The following is a 19,943-nucleotide window of genomic DNA, read 5'->3' as shown; positions in this document are numbered from 1 at the left end:
GGGGCAGAATTGCAGGAAACCGATTTCAGGAGGTAGACTGGAATTGCATTGAAAGCATAGGAAAAGAGGCAGAACGTCCACAATGATGCACTTGGCCAAAAAGGGCGTATGCGTTTTTTCCTGAATATATTCAGGAAAAAACGCATACGCCCTTTTTGGCCAACCAAGCAAGCTTGCAAAGGAAATCTGCACTACAATGAAGTTTCACTTCCCCCCGGTCAAAAGGGCCATCTGAAAAAAGTGTAAAGTCCAGAAAGACAAGACAGGCCATGGAGAACTGGGAGCCTTGTTATGCTGATGGGCGGGATGTAAATTGCCAACAACCACTCGGGAGAAGTGTATGGTGTTTCCTGAAACATCTAAAAAACAAAGCAACAGAACCTAGGGCACTTCCACTTATGGTCCTATAGCTTAGGGAAATTAAAATCAAAAAGACACAGCCACCCCAAAGTTTGGAACGGCTCTGTTTACAAGAACCTCGTTTACAGTACAAGTTCAACATCGCAGAAAGTGAAAAATGGATAAAGAAGTTGTGGTATTTACTTACAAAGCAATATCACTCAGCAATGAAATCTGTGTCATCAGGCCCTTAGCAGCACAATGAGTGGATTCAGGTACGATGATTCTAACTGAAATAAGTCACACAGAAAAAGAAACATCATAAGATATCACTAATACACGGAATGTAAACTTGGCTACACAGGAACTGAATTACAGAACAGAACAGTGTCTCAAATTTAGAAAAGCAACTTATGCTTGCTTAAGGGAAAAGGTGAGTTGCGGTGCTGCATAAAACCAGAGATTGAAATGAGCACAGATAAAGTTCCTTAAGCCAAATATGGAATAGACAAGAGCTACTCCTTGCTCAACGAAATGGACTCAACACCCCATATTAAACGCCTAAGAATGTACCTGACTAGTAAGTATCTTAAAACCTATGGATTGCTATGTCTCCAAAAGAGAATCAAGCGTGTGTACAGGGGCATAAACGCAGCAGTGATAGGATTGGAGAGGTTCGGTGAGCAAATGAAGACCCTTTGAAGTCATATTGCATGGTACCCATTCCACGGGTCTCAACTCTCAAGGTTTAAGGTATTCTTCCTTCAGCTAAAACATGCATGTGGAACCCAAGTATGATCAACCATGTGAACGGGAGACGTGTTCAAATATGTCTCAGTTTTCCTCCCCTGGTACTCGGGTGCAACATTCCAGACGCTTTACTAACACTCTCCCCACTTGGAGTGTCAGCGCCTTTAACCTCCTGTTTGGCCCAGTTTGCAATTTCTGCGGAAGATGAACAGGAATAGCGAGAACCAATGAGAGGCTAGCTGGAGGTGTCTGGACGGGCAAATTTAACTCTCATTTCCCACCAGGAAGAGGAAATAACCAAAGGCTCAGCGTGCCGTACCGGAACCAGATTAGGGCCTGAAGCCATCCTGCGGTGTTGCGGCCAGCTCAAAAGAAAGCGAGTAGAAGAAAGGAGCCCAGGGGCACTGTAATTCACAAACCTGCAGAGTTATAAATGACAGCTATCGTCCAAAAATATACTGAAGTAAGGCTGCCAAGAGGACTTGAAAGCGGGGCAGAATTGCAGGAAACTGATTTCAGGAGGTAGACTGGAATTGCATTGAAAGCATAGGAAAAGAGGCAGAACGTCCACAATGATGCACTTGGCCAAAAAGGGCGTATGCGTTTTTTCCTGAATATATTCAGGAAAAAACGCATACGCCCATTTTGGCCAACCAAGCAAGCTTGCAAAGGAAATCTGCACTACAATGAAGTCTCACTTCCCCCCGGTCAAAAGGGCCATCTGAAAAAAGTGTAAAATCCAGAAAGGCAGGACAGGCCATGGAGAACTGGGAGCCTTGTTATGCTGATGGGCGGGATGTAAATTGCCAACAGACACTCGGGAGAAGTGTATGGTGTTTCCTGAAACATCTAAAAAACAAAGCAACAGAGCCTAGGGCACTGCCACTTATGGTCCTATAGCTTAGGGAAATTAAAATCAAAAAGACACAGCCACCCCAAAGTTTGGGACGCCTCTGTTTACAAGAACCTCGTTTACAGTACAAGTTCAACATCGCAGAAAGTGAAAAATGGATAAAGAACTTGTGGTACTTACGTACAATGCAGTATCACTCAGCAATGAAATCTATGTCATCAGGCCCGTAGCAGCATAATGAGTGGATTCAGGTATGATGATTCTAACTGAAATAAGTCACACAGAAAAAGAAACATCATAAGATATCACTAATACACGGAATGTAAACTTGGCTACACAGGAACTGCATTCCAGAACAGAACAGGGTCTCAAATTTAGAAAACCAACTTATGCTTGCTTAAGGGGAAAGGTGAGTTGGGGTGCTGCATAAAACCAGAGATTGAAATGAGCACAGATAAAGTTCCTTAAGTCAAATATGGAATAGACAAGAGCTACTCCTTGCTCAAAGAAATGGACTCAACACCGCATATTAAACGCCTAAGAATGTACCTGACTAGTAAGTATCTTAAAACCTATGGATTGCTATGTCTCCAAAAGAGAATCAAGCATGTGTACAGGGGCATAAACGCAGCAGTGATAGGATTGGAGAGGTTCGGTGAGCAAATGAAGACCCTTTGAAGTCATATTGCATGGTACGCATTACACGGGTCTCAACTCTCCAGGTTTAAGGTATTCTTCCTTCAGCTAAAACATGCATGTGGAACCTAGAGTATGATCAACCATGTGATCGGGAGACGTGTTCAAATATGTCTCAGTTTTCCTCCCCTGGTACTCGGGTGCAACATTCCAGACGCTTTACTAACACTCTCCCGACTTGGAGAGTCAGTCCCTTTAACCTCCTGTTTGGCCCAGTTTGCAATTTCTGCGGAAGATGAACAGGAATAGCGAGAACCAATGAGAGACTAGCTGGAGGTGTCTGGACGGGCAAATTTAACTCTCATTTCTCACCAGGAAGAGGAATTAACCAAAGGCTCAGCGTGCCATGTCAGAACCAGATTAGGGCCTGAAGCCATCCTGCGGTGTTGCGGCCAGGTCACAAGAAAGCGAGTTGAAGAAAGGAGCTCAGGGGCACTGTAATTCACAAACCTGCAGACTTATAAATGACAGCTATCGTCCAAAAATAGACTGAAGTAAGGCTGCCAAGAGGACTTGAAAGCGGGGCAGAATTGCAGGAAACCGATTTCAGGAGGTAGACTGGAATTGCATTGAAAGCATAGGAAAAGAGGCAGAACGTCCACAATGATGCACTTGGCCAAAAAGGGCGTATGCGTTTTTTCCTGAATATATTCAGGAAAAAACGCATACGCCCTTTTTGGCCAACCAAGCAAGCTTGCAAAGGAAATCTGCACTACAATGAAGTCTCACTTCCCCCCGGTCAAAAGGGCCATCTGAAAAAAGTGTAAAATCCAGAAAGACAAGACAGGCCATGGAGAACTGGGAGCCTTGTTATGCTGATGGGCGGGATGTAAATTGCCAACAACCACTCGGGAGAAGTGTATGGTGTTTCCTGAAATATCTAAAAAACAAAGCAACAGAACCTAGGGCACTTCCACTTATGGTCCTATAGCTTAGGGAAATTAAAATCAAAAAGACACAGCCACCCCAAAGTTTGGAACGGCTCTGTTTACAAGAACCTCGTTTACAGTACAAGTTCAACATCGCAGAAAGTGAAAAATGGATAAAGAAGTTGTGGTATTTACTTACAAAGCAATATCACTCAGCAATGAAATCTGTGTCATCAGGCCCTTAGCAGCACAATGAGTGGATTCAGGTACGATGATTCTAACTGAAATAAGCCACACAGAAAAAGAAACATCATAAGATATCACTAATACACGGAATGTAAACTTGGCTACACAGGAACTGAATTACAGAACAGAACAGTGTCTCAAATTTAGAAAAGCAACTTATGCTTGCTTAAGGGGAAAGGTGAGTTGGGGTGCTGCATAAAACCAGAGATTGAAATGAGCACAGATAAAGTTCCTTAAGCCAAATATGGAATAGACAATAGCTACTCCTTGCTCAACGAAATGGACTCAACACCCCATATTAAACGCCTAAGAATGTACCTGACTAGTAAGTATCTTAAAACCTATGGATTGCTATGTTTCCAAAAGAGAATCAAGCGTGTGTACAGGGGCATAAACGCAGCAGTGATAGGATTGGAGAGGTTCGGTGAGCAAATGAAGACCCTTTGAAGTCATATTGCATGGTACCCATTACACGGGTCTCAACTCTCCAGGTTTAAGGTATTCTTCCTTCAGCTAAAACATGCATGTGGAACCCAAGTATGATCAACCATGTGATCTGGAGACGTGTTCAAATATGTCTCAGTTTTCCTCCCCTGGTACTCGGGTGCAACATTCCAGACGCTTTACTAACACTCTCCCCACTTGGAGAGTCAGCGCCTTTAACCTCCTGTTTGGCCCAGTTTGCAATTTCTGCGGAAGATGAACAGGAATAGCGAGAACCAATGAGAGACTAGCTGGAGGTGTCTGGACGGGCAAATTTAACTCTCATTTCCCACCAGGAAGAGGAAATAACCAAAGGCTCAGCGTGCCGTACCGGAGCCAGATTAGGGCCTGAAGCCATCCTGCGGTGTTGCGGCCAGCTCAAAAGAAAGCGAGTTGAAGAAAGGAGCTCAGGGGCACTGTGATTCACAAACCTGCAGAGTTATAAATGACAGCTATCGTCCAAAAATAGACTGAAGTAAGGCTGCCAAGAGGACTTGAAAGCGGGGCAGAATTGCAGGAAACCGATTTCAGGAGGTAGACTGGAATTGCATTGAAAGCATAGGAAAAGAGGCAGAACGTCCACAATGATGCACTTGGCCAAAAAGGGCGTATGCGTTTTTTCTGAATATATTCAGGAAAAAACGCATACGCCCTTTTTGGCCAACCAAGCAAGCTTGCAAAGGAAATCTGCACTACAATGAAGTCTCACTTCCCCCCGGTCAAAAGGGCCATCTGAAAAAAGTGTAAAATCCAGAAAGGCAGGACAGGCCATGGAGAACTGGGAGCCTTGTTATGCTGATGGGCGGGATGTAAATTGCCAACAGACACTCGGGAGAAGTGTATGGTGTTTCCTGAAACAAATAAAAAACAAAGCAACAGAGCCTAGGTCACTGCCACTTATGGTCCTATAGCTTAGGGAAATTAAAATCAAAAAGACACAGCCACCCCAAAGTTTGGGACGCCTCTGTTTACAAGAACCTCGTTTACAGTACAAGTTCAACATCGCAGAAAGTGAAAAATGGATAAAGAACTTGTGGTACTTACGTACAATGCAGTATCACTCAGCAATGAAATCTATGTCATCAGGCCCGTAGCAGCATAATGAGTGGATTCACGTACGATGATTCTAACTGAAATAAGTCACACAGAAAAAGAAACATCATAAGATATCACTAATACACGGAATGTAAACTTGGCTACACAGGAACTGCATTCCAGAACAGAACAGGGTCTCAAATTTAGAAAACCAACTTATGCTTGCTTAAGGGGAAAGGTGAGTTGGGGTGCTGCATAAAACCAGAGATTGAAATGAGCACAGATAAAGTTCCTTAAGCCAAATATGGAATAGACAAGAGCTACTCCTTGCTCAACGAAATGGACTCAAAACCCCATATTAAACCCCTAAGAATGTACCTGACTAGTAAGTATCTTAAAACCTATGGATTGCTATGTCTCCAAAAGAGAATCAAGCGTGTGTACAGGGGCATAAACGCAGCAGTGATAGGATTGGAGAGGTTCGGTGAGCAAATGAAGACCCTTTGAAGTCATATTGCATGGTACCCATTACACGGGTCTGAACTCTCCAGGTTTAAGGTATTCTTCCTTCAGCTAAAACATGCATGTGGAACCCAGAGTATGATCAACCATGTGAACGGGAGACGTGTTCAAATATGTCTCTGGTTTCCTCCCCTGGTACTCGGGTGCAACATTCCAGACGCTTTACTAACACTCTCCCCACTTGGAGAGTCAGTCCCTTTAACCTCCTGTTTGGCCCAGTTTGCAATTTCTGCGGAAGATGAACAGGAATAGCGAGAACCAATGAGAGGCTAGCTGGAGGTGTCTGGACGGGCAAATTTAACTCTCATTTCCCACCAGGAAGAGGAAATAACCAAAGGCTCAGCGTGCCGTACCGGAACCAGATTAGGGCCAGAAGCCATCCTGCGGTGTTGCGGCCAGCTCAAAAGAAAGCAAGTAGAAGAAAGGAGCCCAGGGGCACTGTAATTCACAAACCTGCAGAGTTATAAATGACAGCTATCGTCCAAAAATAGACTGAAGTAAGGCTGCCAAGAGGACTTGAAAGCGGGGCAGAATTGCAGGAAACCGATTTCAGGAGGTAGACTGGAATTGCATTGAAAGCATAGGAAAAGAGGCAGAACGTCCACAATGATGCACTTGGCCAAAAAGGGCGTATGCGGTTTTTCCTGAATATATTCAGGAAAAAACGCATACGCCCTTTTTGGCCAACCAAGCAAGCTTGCAAAGGAAATCTGCACTACAATGAAGTCTCACTTCCCCCCGGTCAAAAGGGCCATCTGAAAAAAGTGGAAAATCCAGAAAGGCAGGACAGGCCATGGAGAACTGGGAGCCTTGTTATGCTGAAGGGCGGGATGTAAATTGCCAACAACCACTCGGGAGAAGTGTATGGTGTTTCCTGAAACATCTAAAAAACAAAGCAACAGAACCTAGGGCACTTCCACTTATGGTCCTATAGCTTAGGGAAATTAAAATCAAAAAGACACAGCCACCCCAAAGTTTGGAACAGCTCTGTTTACAAGAACCTCGTTTACAGTACAAGTTCAACATCGCAGAAAGTGAAAAATGGATAAAGAAGTTGTGGTATTTACTTACAAAGCAATATCACTCAGCAATGAAATCTATGTCATCAGGCCCTTAGCAGCACAATGAGTGGATTCAGGTATGATGATTCTAACTGAAATAAGTCACACAGAAAAAGAAACATCATAAGATATCAGTAATACACGGAATGTAAACTTGGCTACACAGGAACTGAATTACAGAACAGAACAGGGTCTCAAATTTAGAACACCAACTTATGCTTGCTTAAGGGTAAAGGTGAGTTGGGGTGCTGCATAAAACCAGAGATTGAAATGAGCACAGATAAAGTTCCTTAAGTCAAATATGGAATAGACAAGAGCTACTCCTTGCTCAATGAAATGGACTCAACACCGCATATTAAACACCTAAGAATGTACCTGACTAGTAAGTATCTTAAAACCTATGGATTGCTATGTCTCCGAAAGAGAATCAAGCATGTGTACAGGGGCATAAACGCAGCAGTGATAGGATTGGAGAGGTTCGGTGAGCAAATGAAGACCCTTTGAAGTCATATTGCATGGTACCCATTCCACGCGTTTCAACTACCCAGGTTTAAGGTATTCTTCCTTCAGCTAAAACATGCATGTGGAACCTAGAGTATGATCAACCATGTGATCGGGAGACGTGTTCAAATATGTCTCAGTTTTCCTCCCCTGGTACTCGGGTGCAACATTCCAGACGCTTTACTAACACTCTCCCCACTTGGAGAGTCAGTCCCTTTAACCTCCTGTTTGGCCCAGTTTGCAATTTCTGCGGAAGATGAACAGGAATAGCGAGAACCAATGAGAGGCTAGCTGGAGGTGTCTGGACGGGCAAATTTAACTCTCATTTCCCACCAGGAAGAGGAATTAACCAAAGGCTCAGCGTGCCGTGCCGGAATCAGATTAGGGCCTGAAGCCATCCTGCGGTGTTGCGGTCAGCTCAAAAGAAAGCAAGTTGAAGAAAGAGATCAGGGGCACTGTAATTCACAAACCTGCAGAGTTATAAATGACAGCTATCGTCCAAAAATAGACTGAAGTAAGGCTGCCAAGAGGACTTGAAAGCGGGGCAGAATTGCAGGAAACCGATTTCAGGAGGTAGACTGGAATTGCATTGAAAGCATAGGAAAAGAGGCAGAACGTCCACAATGATGCACTTGGCCAAAAAGGGCGTATGCGTTTTTTCCTGAATATATTCAGGAAAAAACGCATACGCCCTTTTTGGCCAACCAAGCAAGCTTGCAAAGGAAATCTGCACTACAATGAAGTCTCACTTCCCCCCGGTCAAAAGGGCCATCTGAAAAAAGTGTAAAATCCAGAAAGGCAGGACAGGCCATGGAGAACTGGGAGCCTTGTTATGCTGATGGGCGGGATGTAAATTGCCAACAGACACTTGGGAGAAGTGTATGGTGTTTTCTGAAACATCTAAAAAACAAAGCAACAGAGCCTAGGGCACTGCCACTTATGGTCCTATAGCTTAGGGAAATTAAAATCAAAAAGACACAGCCACCCCAAAGTTTGGGACGCCTCTGTTTACAAGAACCTCGTTTACAGTACAAGTTCAACATCGCAGAAAGTGAAAAATGGATAAAGAAGTTGTGGAATTCACTTACAAAGCAATATCACTCAGCAATGAAATCTATGTCATCAGGCCCTTAGCAGCACAATGAGTGGATTCAGGTATGATGATTCTAACTGAAATAAGTCACAAGAAAAAGAAACATCATAAGATATCAGTAATACACGGAATGTAAACTTGGCTACACAGGAACTGAATTACAGAACAGAACAGGGTCTCAAATTTAGAAAACCAACTTATGCTTGCTTAAGGGTAAAGGTGAGTTGGGGTGCTGCATAAAACCAGAGATTGAAATGAGCACAGATAAACTTCCTTAGGCCAAATATGGAATAGACAAGAGCTACTCCTTGCTCAACGAAATGGACTCAACACCGCATATTAAACGCCTAAGAATGTACCTGACTAGTAAGTATCGTAAAACCTATGGATTGCTATGTCTCTGAAAGAGAATCAAGCATGTGTACAGGGGCATAAACGCAGCAGTGATAGGATTGGAGAGGTTCGGTGAGCAAATGAAGACCCTTTGAAGTCATACTGCATGGTACCCATTACACGGGTCTCAACTCTGCAGGTTTCAGGTATTCTTCCTTCAGCTAAAACATGCATGTCGAACCTAGAGTATGATCAACCATGTGATCGGGAGACGTGTTCAAATATGTCTCAGTTTTTGTACCCTGGTACTCGGGTGCAACATTCCAGACGCTTTACTAACACTCTCCCGACTTCAGAGTCAATCCCTTAAATCTCCTGTTTGGCCCAGTTTGCAATTTCTGCGGAAGATGAACAGGAATAGCGAGAACCAATGAGAGACTAGCTGGAGGTGTCCTGACGGGCAAATTTAACACTCACATCCCACCAGGAAGAGGAATTAACCAAAGGCTCAGCGTGCCGTGCCGGAACCAGATTAGGGCCTGAAGCCATCCTGCGGTGTTGCGGCCAGCTCACAAGAAAGCGAGTTGAAGAAAGGAGCTCAGGGGCACTGTAATTCACAAACCTGCAGAGTTATAAATGACAGCTATCGTCCAAAAATAGACTGAAGTAAGGCTGCCAAGAGGACTTGAAAGCGGGGCAGAATTGCAGGAAACCGATTTCAGGAGGTAGACTGGAATTGCATTGAAAGCATAGGAAAAGAGGCAGAACGTCCACAATGATGCACTTGGCCAAAAAGGGCGTATGCGTTTTTACCTGAATATATTCAGGAAAAAACGCATACGCCCTTTTTGGCCAACCAAGCAAGCTTGCAAAGGAAATCTGCACTACAATGAAGTCTCACTTCCCCCCGGTCAAAAGGGCCAGCTGAAAAAAGTGTAAAATCCAGAAAGGCAACAGGCCATTGAGAACTGGGAGCCTTGTTATGCTGATGGGAGGGATGTAAATTGCCAACAGACACTAGGGAGAAGTGTATGGTGTTTCCTGAAACATCTAAAAAACAAAGCAACAGAGCCTAGGGCACTTCCACTTATGGTCCTATAGCTTAGGGAAATTAAAATCAAAAAGACACAGCCACCCCAAAGTTTGGAACGGCTCTGTTTACAAGAACCTCGTTTACAGTACAAGTTCAACATCGCAGAAAGTGAAAAATGGATAAAAAAGTTGTGGTATTCAGTTACAAAACAATATCACTCAGCAATGAAATCTATGTCGTCAGGCCCGTAGCAGCACAATGAGTGGATTCAGGTATGATGATTCTAACTGAAGTAAGTCACACAGAAAAAGAAACATCATAAGATATCAGTAATACACGGAATGGAAACTTGGCTACACAGGAACTGAATTACAGAACAGAACAGGGTCTCAAATTTAGAAAAGCAACTTATGCTTGCTTAAGGGGAAAGGTGAGTTGGGGTGCTGCATAAAACCAGAGATTGAAATGAGCACAGATAAAGTTCCTTAAGCCAAATATGGAATAGACAAGAGCTACTCCTTGCTCAACGAAATGGACTCAACACCGCATATTAAACGCCTAAGAATGTACCTGACTAGTAAGTATCTTAAAACCTATGGATTGCTATGTCTCCGAAGGGGAATCAAGCATGTGTACAGGGGCATAAACGCAGCAGTGATAGGATTGGAGAGGTTCGGTGAGCAAATGAAGACCCTTTGAAGTCATATTGCATGGTACCCATTCCACGGGTTTCAACTACCCAGGTTTTAGGTATTCTTCCTTCAGCTAAAACATGCATGTGGAACCCAGAGTATGATCAACCATGTGATCGGGAGACGTGTTCAAATATGTCTCAGTTTTCGTACCCTGGTACTCGGGTGCAACATTCCAGACGCTTTACTAACACTCTCCCCACTTGGAGAGTCAGCACCTTTAACCTCCTGTTTGGCCCAGTTTGCAATTTCTGCGGAAGATGAACAGGAATAGCGAGAACCAATGAGAGACTAGCTGGAGGTGTCTGGACGGGCAAATTTAACTCTCATTTCCCACCAGGAAGAGGAATTAACCAAAGGCTCAGCGTGCCGTGCCGGAAACAGATTAGGGCCTGAAGCCATCCTGCGGTGTTGCGGCCAGCTCACAAGAAAGCGAGTTGAAGAAAGGAGCTCAGGGGCACTGTAATTCACAAACCTGCAGAGTTATAAATGACAGCTATCGTCCAAAAATAGACTGAAGTAAGGCTGCCAAGAGGACTTGAAAGCGGGGCAGAATTGCAGGAAACCGATTTCAGGAGGTAGACTGGAATTGCATTGAAAGCATAGGAAAAGAGGCAGAACGTCCACAATGATGCACTTGGCCAAAAAGGGCGTATGCGTTTTTTCCTGAATATATTCAGGAAAAAACGCATACGCCCTTTTTGGCCAACCAAGCAAGCTTGCAAAGGAAATCTGCACTACAATGAAGTCTCACTTCCCCCCGGTCAAAAGGGCCATCTGAAAAAAGTGTAAAATCCAGAAAGGCAGGACAGGCCATGGAGAACTGGGAGCCTTGTTATGCTGATGGGCGGGATGTAAATTGCCAACAACCACTCGGGAGAAGTGTATGGTGTTTCCTGAAACATCTAAAAAACAAAGCAACAGAGCCTAGGGCACTGCCACTTATGGTCCTATAGCTTAGGGAAATTAAAATCAAAAAGACACAGCCACCCCAAAGTTTGGAACGGCTCTGTTTACAAGAACCTCGTTTACAGTACAAGTTCAACATCGCAGAAAGTGAAAAATGGATAAAGAAGTTGTGGTATTTACTTACAAAGCAATATCACTCAGCAATGAAATCTGTGTCATCAGGCTCTTAGCAGCACAATGAGTGGATTCAGGTATGATGATTCTAACTGAAATAAGTCACACAGAAAAAGAAACATCATAAGATATCAGTAATACACGGAATGTAAACTTGGCTACACAGGAACTGAATTACAGAACAGAACAGGGTCTCAAATTTCGAAAACCAACTTATGCTTGCTTAAGGGTAAAGGTGAGTTGGGGTGCTGCATAAAACCAGAGATTGAAATGAGCACAGATAAAGTTCCTTAAGCCAAATATGGAATAGACAAGAGCTACTCCTTGCTCAACGAAATGGACTCAACACCCCATATTAAACGCCTAAGAATGTACCTGACTAGTAAGTATCTTAAAACCTATGGATTGCTATGTCTCCGAAAGAGAATCAAGCATGTGTACAGGGGCATAAACGCAGCAGTGATAGGATTGGAGAGGTTCGGTGAGCAAATGAAGACCCTTTGAAGTCATATTGCATGGTACCCATTACACGGGTCTTAACTCTCCAGGTTTAAGGTATTCTTCCTTCAGCTAAAACATGCATGTGGAACCTAGAGTATGATCAACCATGCGATCGGGAGACGTGTTCAAATATGTCTCAGTTTTCGTACCCTGGTACTCGGGTGCAACATTCCAGACGCTTTACTAACACTCTCCCCACTTGGAGAGTCAGCACCTTTAACCTCCTGTTTGGCCCAGTTTGCAATTTCTGCGGAAGATGAACAGGAATAGCGAGAACCAATGAGAGACTAGCTGGAGGTGTCTGGACGGGCAAATTTAACTCTCATTTCCCACCAGGAAGAGGAATTAACCAAAGGCTCAGCGTGCCGTGCCGGAACCAGATTAGGGCCTGAAGCCATCCTGCGGTGTTGCGGCCAGCTCACAAGAAAGCGAGTTGAAGAAAGGAGCTCAGGGGCACTGTAATTCACAAACCTGCAGAGTTATAAATGACAGCTATCGTCCAAAAATAGACTGAAGTAAGGCTGCCAAGAGGACTTGAAAGCGGGGCAGAATTGCAGGAAACCGATTTCAGGAGGTAGACTGGAATTGCATTGAAAGCATAGGAAAAGAGGCAGAACGTCCACAATGATGCACTTGGCCAAAAAGGGCGTATGCGTTTTTTCCTGAATATATTCAGGAAAAAACGCATACGCCCTTTTTGGCCAACCAAGCAAGCTTGCAAAGGAAATCTGCACTACAATGAAGTTTCACTTCCCCCCGGTCAAAAGGGCCATCTGAAAACAGTGTAAAATCCAGAAAGGCAGGACAGGCCATGGAGAACTGGGAGCCTTGTTATGCTGATGGGCGGGATGTAAATTGCCAACAGACACTCGGGAGAAGTGTATGGTGTTTCCTGAAACATCTAAAAAACAAAGCAACAGAGCCTAGGGCACTTCCACTTATGGTCCTATAGCTTAGGGAAATTAAAATCAAAAAGACACAGCCACCCCAAAGTTTGGAACGGCTCTGTTTACAAGAACCTCGTTTACAGTACAAGTTCAACATCGCAGAAAGTGAAAAATGGAGAAAGAAGTTGTGGTATTTACTTACAAAGCAATATCACTCAGCAATGAAATCTGTGTCATCAGGTTCTTAGCAGCACAATGAGTGGATTCAGGTATGATGATTCTAACTGAAATAAGTCACACAGAAAAAGAAACATCATAAGATATCAGTAATACACGGAATGTAAACTTGGCTACACAGGAACTGAATTACAGAACAGAACAGGGTCTCAAATTTAGAAAACCAACTTATGCTTGCTTAAGGGTAAAGGTGAGTTGGGGTGCTGCATAAAACCAGAGATTGAAATGAGCACAGATAAAGTTCCTTAAGCCAAATATGGAATAGACAAGAGCTACTCCTTGCTCATCGAAATGGACTCAACACCGCATATTAAACGCCTAAGAATGTACCTGACTAGTAAGTATCTTAAAACCTATGGATTGCTATGTCTCCGAAAGAGAATCAAGCATGTGTACAGGGGCATGAACGCAGCAGTGATAGGATTGGAGAGGTTCGGTGAGCAAATGAAGACCCTTTGAAGTCATATTGCATGGTACCCATTACACGGGTCTCAACTCTCCAGGTTTAAGGTATTCTTCCTTCAGCTGAAACATGCATGTGGAACCCAGAGTATGATCAACCGTGTGAACGGGAGACGTGTTCAAATATGTCTCAGTTTTCCTCCCCTGGTACTCGGGTGCAACATTCCAGACCCTTTACTAACACTCTCCCGACTTGGAGAGTCAGCGCCTTTAACCTCCTGTTTGGCCCAGTTTGCAATTTCTGCGGAAGATGAACAGCAATAGGGAGAACCAATGAGAGACTAGCTGGAGGTGTCTGGACGGGCAAATTTAACTCTCATTTCCCACCAGGAAGAGGAAATAACCAAAGGCTCAGCGTGCCGTGCCGGAACCATATTAGGGCCTGAAGCCATCCTGCGGTGTTGCGGCCAGCTCAAAAGAAAGCGAGTTGAAGAAAGGAGCTCAGGGTCTCTGTAATTCACAAACCTGCAGAGTTATAAATGACAGCTATCGTCCAAAAATATACTGAAGTAAGGCTGCCAAGAGGACTTGAAAGCGGGGCAGAATTGCAGGATACCGATTTCAGGAGGTAGACTGGAATTGCATTGAAAGCATAGGAAAAGAGGCAGAACGTCCACAATGATGCACTTTGCCAAAAGGGCGTATGCGTTTTTTCCTGAATATATTCAGGAAAAAACGCATACGCCCTTTTTGGCCAACCAAGCAAGCTTGCAAAGGAAATCTGCACTACAATGAAGTCTCACTTCCCCCCGGTCAAAAGGGCCATCTGAAAAAAGTGTAAAACCCAGAAAGGCAGGACAGGCCATGGAGAACTGGGAGCCTTGTTATGCTGATGGGCGGGATGTAAATTGCCAACAGACACTCGGGAGATGTGTATGGTGTTTCCTGAAACATCTAAAAAACAAAGCAACAGAGCCTAGGGCACTTCCACTTATGGTCCTATAGCTTAGGGAAATTAATATCAAAAAGACACAGCAACCCCAAAATTTGGGATGGCTCTTTTTACAGAAATCTCTTCTACGGCACAAGTTAAATATCCCAGAGAGCAAATAATGGATAAAGAAGTTGCGGTACTTATGTACAACAGAATACCACTCAGCAATGAAATCTATGTCACCAGGCCCGTACCAGCATAATGAGTGCATTGAGGCACGATGATTCTAAGTGAAATAAGTCACACAGAAAAAGAAACATCATAAGGTATCACTAATACACGGAATGTGAACTTGGCTACACATGAACTGAATTACAAAACAGAACAGGGTCTCAAGTTTAGAAAACCAACTTATGCCTGCTTAATGGGGAAGGTGAGTTGGGGTGCTGCATAAAAGCAGAGTTTGAAATTAGCACAGATACCGTTCCATAAGCCAAATATGTAATAGACAAGAGCTACCCCTTGCTCAACGAAATGGATTCAACAATGAGGTATCACCTCACACCTGGTAGAATAGGCATCATTGAAAATCTACAAACAAAAAATGCTGGAAAGGGTGTGGAGAAAAGGAACCCTCTTCCACTATTGTTGGGAATATAAATTGATACAGTCATTATGGAGAACAATATGGAATTTCTTAAGAAACTAACAATAGAATTACCATATGATACAGCAATCCCAGTACTGGACATATACCCAGACAAAACCATAAATCAAAAAGAGTCATTCACCGCAATGTTCATTGCATCACTATTTACAATATCGAGGTAATGGAAGCAACCTAAATGCCCACAGACAGACGAATGCATAAAGATGTGGTACATATATAAAATGGAATAATACTCAGCCATGAAAAGGAATGAAATTGGGTCATTTGTAGAGACGTCGATGGATCTAGAGACTGTCATACAGAGTGAAGTAAGTCAGAAAGAGAAAAACAAATCTTGTATATTCATGCATATATGTGGAACCTAGAAAAACTGTACAGATTAACCATTTTGCAAGGCATAAATAGAGCAACAGATGTAGACAACAAACGTATGGACAACAAGGGGGGAAAGCTGTTGGGGGGGTGGTGGTGGGAGGAGTTGAGAGACTGGGATTGGCATGTATACATTTATATGTATAAAATAGATAACCAATAAGAACCTGCTGTATAAAAATATAAAATAAAATTCAAAATTAAAAAGAAGTAAAATTTAAAAAATAAAACAGAAAAAACAATTATTCCCTGCACATACATGTATTTATATGAATAAATTATTTCCATGCTTATATCTGTAAATACAAAAAAGAGGAATAAAATCTACCTTGAACCAAAAACGAAAAAGAGAAAAAAAACACAGAACCCACCAGTTCCACAGAGGAAAACCGTATCAGGGCACTTGCTCCAGTTGTAAACAATTCTGAAGTTGGTCAGTGGTGGGGAATCGTCTCCCATTCAGCCAGCAGCCCCCACGCAACAAGCGTCCTCATTGCAAAGCTGGGGCACCGTGCCGAGGCATCTGTGAGTAAACGTGAGCTGAGCCCCAGGCCAGTTGCTGCTGAACTATTCCCACCCGTCCCAGGTAAAACACCTGAATATATACAAGGACTTGAAAGCCTAGAGGAAGGGCCATAGAGCCACACGAGTGACAGCATGCCGGCCGACTTGGTGCCTGCAGGCCAGCCAGGATGGTCCTGGCCCTGGGTGCTCTTCTGGAAGATTTCCATTTCCCTGCCTGAGATACCCGTCCTGTCCCTGCCCCCACTGCTTTTTTCCTTCCTCACCTCTGCCCAGGGAGAAATTCCAGCAGCAGGTATGGGTGACACATCCTCTTCTTTAGCAGGTGGCAGCCTGGCAACTGCTGCAGAAAGTCCAGCAGAGCCCCACTCACACTGGGCCACCCACAAAGCCGTGGCCTCTCACTCCCTCCCACCAGCCCAGCCCCGAGACTGCTGACAGGGCAGAGAAAATGGCGTCAGGCACGGCTGCAGGGGCTCTTGCTGCCTGGAGTGGTATTTATATTGATCTCAACCCAGGCACACCTGGGGAGGGCTGGCCGGCACGGTAAGGCTGCCCAGGTCAGCCAATCATCACCCCTCAGGGGCTCACAGTTGCAGAAAATGGAACTTGCTGAACCGGCCAGGTCCAAGGAACAGGTGTGGGCTCCTGAGAGTCAGGATAGACAAGGGGCTGCAGCTTTGGCTTGTTTTCTAATCATTTTATCTGGCCCATGAGTGGGAGACAACTTCAAGAAAACCCTCTCCTAATGAGAGGAACCCAGGAGTCAGGCAGAGGAGGGGTGGGTGGTGGTTGGAGACAGAGGCCTGGTGCCCCGGGTGCAGTGGAAGTCTCTGGAAGACCAGGTGGAGGGAGGCCTCACGGAGTGATGCCCAGGGTCACAGACTTGTCGCAGCTGCTGTTTGTTAGTTCAAGTCCTGCTCTGAGGTGCTCTGTGTCAGCTCTGAGCGACAGGTGAGCTGGGGGTGCTCTGCAATGAGGGCTATGTGCACGGTTCCTGTGTGCCCAGCCCTGCCACGGTACCTGCAAGGTTAGCTCTGTATCCTGGGAGGGGCCTGACCACGAGAGCCCCGTGGGCTGGGGTGGGGGTGGGGTACCTGCCCAGGTGAGCTCCATATTCTGGGATTGGTCTGACCACGAGAGCCCCATGGGCTGCTGGGGACCTGGTAAAGGATGTCAGGACAGTCAGTGAAGCCACCGAGGATATACCTCCAGTTGCTCCTAATTCCTACACCCTGCTGGTCATTCTACCAACCACCAGGACATGGTATTCTGTATTAGTCTTCAATGATGCCTTCTTTTGTATTCCATTAGTCCCAGAGTCACAAGAAATTTTGGCTTGTGAGTGGCAGGACTCAACATACAACTAAAACAATACTTCCGGGCCGTCTGGCCCCAAGGGTGCAAAAATTCCCACACCATCTTTGGGGAAAGCTTAGCTAAAGACCTAAAAGTTCTACCTCTGGAAAAGGAAACCCTCCTTCAATATGCAGACGACATTCTGATCACCAGCCCTACTAAGGAGGCCTCTGAACTACCAAGCCAATAAAGGATAGAAGTTGTCCAAGAAAAAGCTCAAATATCACAGACTGCGGTGACCTGCCTGGGCTTCATTCTCACAGAAGGTCAGAGAAGCCCATCCCAGGAAAGGGAAGAAACCATTTTCAGCCTTACCCCTTTCTAAAACTAGAAGACAGCTTAGGGGTTCCTGGGGAGGCCAGGGTTTGCTGCTTCTGGATCCCTAGCTACAGTCTACTAGCTGGGCCTCTATATGAAACACTGAAAGGAAAAGATGATGATCCTTTTGAATAGAATCCAGAAGTGGCCTTTCAAGAATGGAAAGAGCAGTCAATTCAGACCCTTGCCCTGGAACTCCCAATTTAGCTAAACCCTTTGACCTTTACATTCCCGGTGAAAGATGAATCGCCATTGGAGAATTAGTGCAAAAACTGGGACCACTTGAAATGGAACAATGCAAGAATGCCATCCAGGTAGGATAAACTACGGTCACTAAGGGGCTTGGCCCACTGCCACATCTGGCCAAGATACTGGCGGTATCTAAAAACCTGGAAATCAGCAGCCCAAAAGGCCACCTCCCTCCTAAGGGAAAAGGACCCCACGTGGTGATCCTAACCACCAACCATGCCCTGAAGTTGCAGGGTTCGCTCCGTGGGCACACCGACCTCGAGTGAGGAGGCCCTCCAACTCCAACATCCAGAGAGATAACCGGGGGCAACAGGGCACCATGACGACTCGTGTGAACATCACTTGACCTGGAGTTTCTCTCATAAAACAACAAGAGTGTGTCCCAAAAGAGTAGACTACTGCTTGCAGGACTTACTGCACCCAGAGGGGAGCTAATAATCTTGGCGGGGGAACAGTATACCACACTGTCACCATAGAAAAGCCTACAGACACCGTGATGATGGTGGCCAATAAGACCGGCTGGACTCCTGTTTACTTCAAAAGGCTGTTGACTCAGTAGCCATCATGGTCCTTGGTCACCACTGACCCTGGACTGTCTGGGAGTTGAGCGGGCAGGGCTCTGACACCTGGTGCTGTTTGTACGTTAATTCAGGGGCCTAATTGAAGAAAGCGCAGACTACTGGTCAGAGCATCTAGGCTGGCAGAGACGGTCAGCCTAAGGTGGCCGAACAAATGTGGGGCGGGGTGAAACCGGCCCCCACAGCGTCTCTGCACATCTCTTTCCTGGACCCTTAAAGGTCATTAGAATCTATAACACTTCCAATGCTGGTGCTCAGGTGGACGAGCAGGGAGGCAGGGGTCCTGGGGACAATCAACGTCACCGGGAGGCTGCTGGGGAGAAGCTCTGACCCTCGCCCCAGGGTATGAGGGCTCCCAACTCAGCACTCAGCAGTTACAGAAGAAGGGTCTGCACCCTCAGCACTCCAAGAATGAGGAACGGGACAAAAGGCAGAGGAGGGGTTTGTCCCCAGCAAAGCCCATTAAAAATCCCTGGGAGATAAAAATAGAATCTGGGCAATAAAGTCAAGTCTAACCTTTTTTATCCTTTGTGCTTTGTCTAATTTCACGTGCTCCTAGGGTCCCGCATGCAGAGGTTCCACACCCGGCACTTCAGACCAGATTTCCTAGTGCAGAATGGCTGGGTCGACACCTCAGCTCCTGGGGCCCAGTGCAGACTCCACGATATAGAGCCTGAGCTACAGCCAACCCGGCCCTCGAGAGCTCCGCCGCCTCCCTCCCTCCCACTGACTCTGACAGGATCTCTACACAGCAGCCCAGCCCACAGCCCACGGGGTAGTGCATGCTCTCACCTCTCCATTCTCTGATCAAAATATAAAGTTTCCTTTGCTTGTGAACCAAACTCAGTCTCGATCTCTTGGCCCCAATGACACTGGGCAGGGGGACACTTGTTGGGGTCCACTCTGGAGGATCAGTAACAGAAATTGAGACTATTGTAACCTCAATGAACAGATGTGTGAGCCAAACTGTAGTTAACATAGAACAGTGTATAAGGCTCGGGTAAAATAAGATGTTTTTAACACTTCCATTTGATATTTCCATCACTTTTTATAAGCAAGTTCAGTGAAAAGGTTTGTCTTATTTGTCAGGTCAATATTAGAGAAACGAAGTGATTTCTTTCCAAGGATGTACAGCTAATAATCTTGGTTAAACCTTCAATCTTGTTTTAAATGCTTTTCCATTGAAAATGATACCTCTCTTTCAGCTCCCCCATTTCTGAGAAGTATAAAATCTTATAATTTATTATTACCAAAGGGGAAAGGTGGGAGGAGGGATAAATTAACAGTTTGGAATGAACACATACACACTGCTATGTATAAAATAG

At 45.0% G+C, this 19,943-nt stretch overlaps 1 long non-coding RNA gene across 5 annotated transcripts in view; it reads right to left on the bottom strand.

Annotated features, from left to right (window-relative positions):
* The window catches only part of LOC307181352, a 1,649,813-nt gene extending 1,630,360 nt beyond the window's left edge, over positions 1-19,453 (bottom strand). The window contains exons 1-2 of one of the 5 annotated variants that reach the window (XR_013826479.1): positions 19,411-19,453; positions 15,964-16,115 (exon numbers count right to left, since the gene is read on the bottom strand). This is a non-coding gene — a long non-coding RNA (uncharacterized lncRNA). Of the gene's footprint in view, positions 1-4,567; positions 4,583-10,019; positions 10,051-11,599; positions 11,615-15,963; positions 16,116-19,134; positions 19,150-19,410 lie in introns of those variants that run through there. The other 4 variants (XR_013826480.1, XR_013826505.1, XR_013826506.1 and 1 more) reach the window with 4 other exon arrangements.
* Positions 19,454-19,943: the final 490 nt, after the last annotated feature.

This window comes from Stenella coeruleoalba (genome assembly GCF_951394435.1).
Source record: "Stenella coeruleoalba genome assembly, contig: scaffold_48, whole genome shotgun sequence".
Taxonomy (NCBI): domain Eukaryota; kingdom Metazoa; phylum Chordata; class Mammalia; order Artiodactyla; family Delphinidae; genus Stenella; species Stenella coeruleoalba.
The sequence above is the reverse complement of the archived record's forward strand: the minus strand, read 5'-3'. Positions and strand labels throughout refer to the sequence as shown.